The sequence below is a fragment of the Chrysochloris asiatica genome, unplaced genomic scaffold (genome assembly GCF_000296735.1).
Source record: "Chrysochloris asiatica unplaced genomic scaffold, ChrAsi1.0 scaffold00125, whole genome shotgun sequence".
NCBI classification, from domain to species: Eukaryota; Metazoa; Chordata; class Mammalia; order Afrosoricida; family Chrysochloridae; genus Chrysochloris; species Chrysochloris asiatica.
The window spans coordinates 6,502,913-6,511,166 of NW_006408643.1; the positions used below are offsets into that span (position 1 = coordinate 6,502,913).

General features: G+C 54.5%; 1 protein-coding gene across 1 annotated transcript in view; it reads right to left on the minus strand.

Annotated features, from left to right (window-relative positions):
* The window catches only part of GNA11 (guanine nucleotide binding protein (G protein), alpha 11 (Gq class)), a 33,414-nt gene that overhangs the window by 24,613 nt on the left and 547 nt on the right, over window positions 1-8,254 (minus strand). The gene's annotated exons all lie outside the window — the stretch shown is intronic.

The following is an 8,254-nucleotide window of genomic DNA, read 5'->3' on the forward strand; positions in this document are numbered from 1 at the left end:
CCTTATCAGCCGCACCGGGGGGAGGAAGGGCAGGAGGGGGAGCTGGTAATGTTCTACACTGACTGCAGGGGGAGGGATGCGGCATCGGGAGCCCTCAGCCAGGCTCATGAGAAAGGGTGATCCTGCCCCCAGGGGACACTGGGTGATGTCTGGGGACATTTGTGGTTGTCGTGGTGTTGGTGTTACTGACATTGAGTGGGTGGAGACCAGGGATGCTGCTCAACACCCCCACGGTGCACTGTGCACCCACTGCACCCCAGAGAAGGATCCACCCCCGTGTCAGCAGTGTCGATGGTGGGAATCATTATTTGGAACAACAACTGAGTTCAGTCCCTGCTCACCAGCCCCCCACCAGAATAAACTCCCGCAGGGTCAGACGGTGGCCCCCGAGTCCGCATCAGCAGTGTCCAGTGGAGGAACCCTGTGTTCACTATTTAGAGAAGGACCCACCGTTGCACTGACTCCCTGCCCCACCCCATCCATCAGAGTAAACTCCCGCTCGGTCAGAGTGTCAATGAGGGGGGCCCTCCAGCTCCAGTGACCTCCCCTCCTGCCTCCTCCCTACTCGGTGTGTATGTAGGTCACACAGAGGTTTTTGGAGGGGGGGAGGGGTCTATGGAATCCTAAAACCCAGGGCTCTCACCTAGAGCAATTCTGCCCCCAGGGGACACTAGGCAGTGTCTGGGGACATCTGCGGTTGTCACATGACTGGCATCAAGTGGAGGACAAGGATGCTGCTCAACACTGTGCAGGACAGACGACCCCCCTTAGAGAAGCACTGCCCAGGGAGAGGGACCCCACTGAAGGGGCTCTGCAGAGTGGGACCCATTCACAGGATCTTAACGGGGTACCTACTATGCAATCTGCACATACAACTTAGGGGCCAAGAGGGACTGAAGCCCTCTACCTGGCGGCAGGGGGGAAGGGGGGGTCCAGGTTGGACTAGAAGATTCCAAACCAAGTAACAATTGTAGTCCAGCTGCCTCAGACTTCCAGTGACCCCCACATGTGTTTGGGTGATTTTAGGAAGTAATTGCCGGTCTTCTGAGATATCTTGGGGGTGGGGGGCGGGGGGACTCAAACTTCCAACCTTCCAGCTAGCAGTCGAGTGTGTAAATTGTTTGCAACCCCAGGCCTCTCCCCAACAGTGTGGCAGACAGACCCCTAGTCAGGAAGCCCGAGGTGGCAGGTCCCAGTTCTGGAAGTCATCTTCATTTCAGACAAATAAAATCCCACACATGTGTGCAGGTCCCAAGTCCACTGCTCTTGGCAGGGCTTTCTCCTGTCAGTGTCGAGTCCTGGGGCAGTGAACGCGGGAGCCTGACGGGGAGGGGGGGGGCGCCTCCAGAGCCCCACCAGACACAACCACAGAGCAGATGACACCCCACCCCCACCCCCCGAGCGCAAACGCGGACAGAGGGTGCCGGCCTCGAGCAGAACAGCTCCACCACAAAAATCAGAAAGCAAAACCGTGTGTGGTTGGCCAGGCAGGGCAAGTACTTCCTCCATAAAAACCACAGTGACCGCCAGGGGAGGGCAGGCAACGGGCAGCACACAGGGCAGGAGTCAAGCTGCCAGGGCGCCCAACGGTCCTGAGCCCCACCCTGGAGCTGCAGACCACACACCTGGCTGGGCTGGCCGCATGTCCTGAGCTCCCCTCAAACACACACAGCCCTCTTGGGGATCATTTCAGGGCTGAGGCTAGTGGACTATGCTTAGCTGCTAACCAAAAAGGTGACGGTTCAAACCCACCTAGCAGCACCAGAAAACAAAGCTCAGGCTCCCATAAAGATGAGAGCCTAGAGCACCGCCGTATGGGGCAGTTCTGCTGTGTGGCACGGGGTCACTGTTTGTCACAACTGGCACGATGGCATCAGGTTTGGTTTGGTTGGGGCCACAACTCAGTAAAGGGGGGGGGATGAGATTGAGCCCTGAGCATAAAGCTTCCTGGGGTCCCCCTCCTGGGAGGGCCAGTGGTGAGGTAAGGGCTGAGTCTTTCTGGCCCCCTGTTCACAAGTTCCTGTGGGACACCCAGTGACCTGGTCCTTCAAACAAAACCATAAATAAGATGAAAATGGGAAGGCGGAGGCCTATGGTGAGTCACCGTCACCGGCCTCCACGGTCCCAGGCTTCAGTTCAGGGACTGAGGGTTGGACACGAGGCTGTCCGAGGGCACTTCCTCTCGGGAGGTCCACGGGGGATGTGACATGGTGACTCTGTGGGCGCCAATGGCCACACTAAGCGCCTCCAAAGCTCAGGGCACGCCCTTCCGTCGGTTGCTTGGCCACACCCTCCTCGGATCCCGTGCCTAGTCAGAGCCCATTGGGGGCCCACAGAGGCTGGACAGGAAGCCTCCAGAACTCAGCACAGAGCTTTATTTAGAAATCCCGGAGTGACTCTGCTGGCCTGTACTCAGGGCCACGGAGACCCTAGGATCTGATTTTTTTCAACAAAAAGGCCTTCTGGGTAATCCCACCCAGGAATCCCAACTCCTGCAGCTGTGAACTGGGACTGAGATTTCTGGTCCTCTGGGCCCCGGGGCCCCAGGTCCCTCATTTGTAAAATGAGCAAGTAATGCTGATCTCGTGGGAGGGTGCCTACTGGGACCAGTACTCAGTACTGCCATCCATTACCAAGAAACAAGATGAAATCAGAACATATATGGGAATCTATAAATGCTGGCAGCTACCCATCAATGGCCCCGCACTCCTGGTGACCCCATGTAGATCAGAGCAGCACAACGGCTCTAGGGTTTTCTTGACTGTAATCTTTATGGAAGTGGATTGCCAGACCTTTCTCCCACAGCACCCCTGGTCAGTTTGAACCAATAATCTTTCATTACAAAGCACTTGCTCCACCCAGCTCCTGATGATAGACAGTGGACCTGGGACTCAAACAGCCTCCACTGATAGAGAGAGGGCAATAGAAAAGCGGTCACACCCAAGGAGTTCCGCTTTTCTCAGGGTTCACTGCATGGGTTGTGCTGTGGGGTCAAGTTGATTCCAACTTCCAGAGACCCCAGATCCCAGGGCAGAGTGGAAGTGCCCCCTAAGGTCTCCTAGGCTGAGAGCTTTACAGGAGTCACTCACTGCTGCTGGTAGTGGCGACCCATAGCCACCCTGTATAGGGTTTCTGAGGAGCGGCTGGTGAGCTTGAAGCAGCCACCTTGTGGTTCAAGCTGATTTTGCAGTCCAGCACATTAACCCACAGCACCACACCGGTATTTCATGTGCTACGGCATGGTGGTGGTAGCAGTGGTGTGCTGTGGAGTTGGTTCCAACTCATAGCAACCCTGAATACTGAATAGGGTTTCCGAGACAACCAATCTTTATGGGAACAGAAAGCCTCATCTTTCTCCTGCAGAACAGCTAGTAGTTTCAAACTGCTGACATTGAGGTTCGCAGCCTGACTCATAACCACTAAGTCACCAGAGTCCTTAGTAGATTTTACATATATATATATATACATATATACATATAAAAGTCCTGCTGTGGCGTTGTGAGTTAATGCTCTGGACTGCAAAGTTAGTTTGAACCACAAGGTCAGCGGTTCAAGTTCACCAGCTGCTCCTCAGAAACCCTACAAAGGGTCAGAACCGACTCGACAGCACTTAACAACAACATATATACATACATACATACACACATACATACATGGAGTCCTCGTATGGTGCTGTAGGATACGCACTGGACTGCTAAAAGAGGCAAGTACGGTGGTTCAAACCAAGCAGCCTTCCTCGGAAACTCTGTACAGGGCAGCTATGAGTTGGAACCCACTCTATGGCACTTAACAATAATATCTATAATTTAGGATCCCTGGTGACACTGTAGGATAAGCACTGGACAGCTAACAAGGTAACCAGCTGCTTCTCGAGAGAAAGATAAGGCTTTCATGCTCCCATAAAGATTTACAGAAACCCTATAATGGGTCACAATGGATCAGAACCAACTCGATGGCAGTGAGTTTGGTTTCGATTTTTTATATATACTGACTATAGAATACGTGGAGCCCCTGGCTGGTGCAAACGGTGAACACATGCTGCTGCTAACTGAAAAGCTGGAGTTTCGAGTCTACCTACAGGCACCTCAAAAGAAAGTCCTGGCAATCAATTCCTGAAAACTCACCCACTAACTACCCCACGGAGAGCAGCTCTGCTCTAACCCCCGGAGGTCATCGTGAATCCGACTGAAAATATTCCTACACATATATATGGCCCTGGCTTTGGGCTTGAAAACCAAAAACAATCACTTTTCAAGCCTCCATGAAACACAGACAAATTGACCTGCGTGGATATGATACCAGCTTTTCACCTAATCACATGCTACTGAGCTGCATGAAGGATCCCTGGTGCCTCAGTGGTTACAGTGCTTGGCTGCTAACTGAAAGGTCAGTGGTTCAAAGCCACCAGTTGCTCTGCTGGAGAAAGATGAGGCAGTCTGTTCCCATAAAAACTCACAGCCTTAGAAATCCTATGGAGCAGTTAGACTCTGTCCTATAGGTTCAAACACACCAGCTGCTCCTTGGAAAGCCTATACAGGGTCGCTATGGATCAGAATCGACTTAATGGCACTTAACAACAACTGACTCTCTGGAGTCCTGGTGTGGAGCTGTAGGATAAACACTGGACTTCTAAGCACAAAGTTGGCAGTTCTAACCCACCAGCCACTCTTCAGAAACCCTATAGAGGGGTCAAGATAGATGACTCAGAACCAATTCGATGGCACTTAATAACAACAACATAGGGTCGCTATGAGTTGGAATTGACTTGATGACAGTGGTTTGGATTTTTCTTGGTACCACCAAATAAGGTTAGTTCTTAATGGGGGCGCTTCTGTCCCCAGGCGACACAGGGTGATGTCTGGGGACATCTGTGAGGGTCAGGACTCCAGGTGTGCTACTGGTATCTAGTGGGTGGAGGCCAGGAATGCTACTCCACATCCCACAGTGCCCAGGGAAGCCCCCCAGAGAAGGATGCAGGCCACGTCAGCAGTGCAGAGGGAGAGACCAGCTGCGTGGAAGGAACAGCCCCACATCTGCGGTGTCCAACAAGCAGGCCTGGAGGGAGCACAGACAGGGCCAGAGTCCAGCTTCAGCTTCACTATCCCCCACCACTGGGAAAGTGGCATTCAAATCCCGCCAGGCTGCCCTCTGGACCCCCTAGTCTAAAGGGAAGAGAGATAAGAACCAGATAAACAACAGCAAACGGGGCCACCCTAATGGGGCTGGTGCTCAGTGGTAGCATTCCCGCCTACCAGCTAATGCACCTGTCGCAGCCACCACCTGTAGGCCACTCACCACCTGTAGGTGGCTCACATGTTGCTAGGATGCTGAACAGCTTCCAGCGGAGCTTTCAGACTAAGACAGACAAGGAAGAAAGACCTGGCAATCCACTTCTAAACATCAGCAACTAGAGATCCTCTGATTGCAACAGTGTCACCACCACCTATCATGGGGATGGCCCTGAACCCGGCAGTGGGGTCATGGCGAGTCAGGGTCCCCACCACGGCAGCTGACAACAATAGGGACAAAAGCAATCTATGCCACAGCACTGACCCCACAGGGGCCTACAGCCCAAGATGCAGTGGACTTAAGGCCAGCAGGGGCCAGGCTGAGGCTGTGTTGGTTACAAACACAGGTGTCAAAGCTACTACAGCCTAGCTTCCTGGAGCCGGCGGCGGGCGGGGGGAGGGCGGATGTCAGGAACATGCGCCCAAGAGGTGACCCCCAGTACTCCACCAGCAAGCCTGAAAAGGAACCACGTGGGTGCCAAAGGCGTGGAGCCTGGCTAACCCAGGAATCTCCCCTCCTCGGAGCTCCAGGAGCCGGAAGCAAGGCGCTCAATCAGCAGACAGGGGAGGGGAGGGGAGGAAAGAATTCCAGAATTCCAGGAAAAAGCCAGGCCGGGATCCTGCTGCAGCAAGCCTCACACCAGGTCCTCAACACGGAGACCTCACACCAGGTCCTCAACACGGAGACCTCACACCAGGTCCTCAACACGGAGACCTCAGCACAAGGTCCTCAACACGGAGACCTCAGCACCAGGTCCTCAACACCGAGGCCTCAGCACCAGTTCAACATTGTCTGCTACAGCAAAGGAGTCACCAATGGCTCCTCCCAAGCTGGGCAAAGCTCAGTCTGACCCTGGAGGTGCTCCCTACAAAATAGGGGCCATCACTCACTCATCCATGGCTGGCTTCCTGGGAAGGCCTGAGACCCTGGAGACAGGTGATGCCCACAGGGAACACAAGTAACTGGTGGCTAACTGGACAGCTGGAAGTTCAAGTCCACCCACGGCAACCTCAGATGAAAGGCTTCGGAAAGATGAGTCAGTAGAAGCCCTGTGGAGCACAGCTCCACTCGGACACATGGGGTCTCCATGAGTGGAGGGTCAATCCCACTGTACCTTTCCCTCCAGCCCCACCTCTCAGATCTCTGGCATGAAAATCCTCCCAGCAAGGGTATTCAATCTGGGATCCCATGTTGCGCCAAGTAAATCTGTCAGAGGGGGAGAGCTCATAGGTTCTCTCTGATCGCCAAGGAGGTCGGAGCAATCATGAAAGTGGAATCACTGTAGGAATCAACACTCGGGGCTGAACCCCAGGGCCCCTCCTTCAGGAAGTCTGCCCCTCAGCTGGGCATTGGCACCTGCCTTCCTTGCTTCCCTGGGGGGCACAAAAGGTTGGCCATTCAAAACCACCCAGAAGCTCCAAGGAAGAGAGACCTTGCAATCTGCTCCCATTGAGGTTTTCGGTGTTGCTATTAGCTGGTCTTGAGTCACAGTGACCCCAGGTGTTACAGAGCAGAACTGCTCCAGAGGGGGTTTCTTTATAGGAAGACTGCCAAGCCTTTCTTCCGCACTGCTGCTAGGTTAAGTGTGAACCATCAACCTACAGGTTGGTTGTCAATCCCAAATGGAAAAGTTATAAAATCAAATAGGCCAGTCTAATGATCAGAGCCAAGAAAACCTTACAGGGGAGTTCTACTCTGTCACATGGGGTCACTGTGAGTCCCAAATCAGCTTGATGGCCCCCGACAACCACCATCACACTTACTGCGTCCAGGGGAGGACGCAGGCGGGTCACTGTCCACCAACACCTGCCACGTTCCAATCAGGCTCTCCACCCAAGCAGCCAGGCTCTCACCATCAGACATAGCTCCTCAAACCCAAAGCCATCCTCTGAAGTATCGCTCTGCATGCCCCCGGCTCCCTCTCCAGAGTCCCCCCCACCTCCCAGGAGGAAAACAGGTGCTGGTGGGGAAGGGTAGGGCTGGTGAGGGCTTCTGTTGTGTAAACCACCTCCCGCCTGCCTGTGACTGCAAGGCAAGTCCTTCCACGGTCCTTATTTGGGGTGACAACGCTCTGCAGACACCTGGGCCAACTAACTACCTGCAACAAGTGCACCTCAGAACAGTATGCCTGGACACAAATTCCTCTTCCCCCAGAAGCAGGAGGACCTAAGAGGGCTCCAGTCTTGTGGAGGGCCTGACTGACTGACTATACTTTCAGGAAAAGGGGGCTGAGGGGGCAGGCAAGTGGAGGAATTGGCCTAAAAGTTCCCAACTGTGCCTTCAGGTATCAACTCCACCTCCAGGGGAACTCCAAGAAGAGAGAGCAACTTTCTCTATATGCTGGGGAAGGGGTTTCTGGAGAGGGAGTGGAGGCAGAGGAGTGGCCCTGAAGAGAGAGGCGACCACCCATTTATAGGGAACAGGGCTCCACCTGGTGAGAAGAATCCAGACCAGATCCTAGGGGGTGGGGGAGACCTCTTGTGGATTATGGCCTTTGGATGGGGGAGAGGGGGCACCCAGTAAGCCAGCCTGGTAGTGGAGGGGGCTTGTCCTGAGAGAAGAGGCCCAGCTGATCCCCAGTGTCAGGGTTGACACCAGACACTGCAGGGTTCTGGGGCCCAGCCTAGCGAAGAGGCAGGGCTGATACTGGGGGAGCACACCCTGATCAGCAGAGGTAGGTTGAACCCAGAGGATTTGGGGGTACACCTTAGCCAGGAGGCAGGCTGGCCCCAGTAGGTGTTGGGGTACATCCTGGCCAGCAGTGGTAAAAGTGATCTGGAAAGTTTGAGGGAGCACCCTGACTAGCAGATGCAAGATAGACCTTGGTGTACTGGGGTCCACAGCAACAGTTGGGTTCTGGGGTACACCCTGGCCAGAGCCAGGCTAGCCCGCTGCGCTAGGTGCTACCTGGCGGCAGGCGGGCTTCCCGTTAAGTCTGGGGGCACACCCTGGCTGGAGGCGGCCT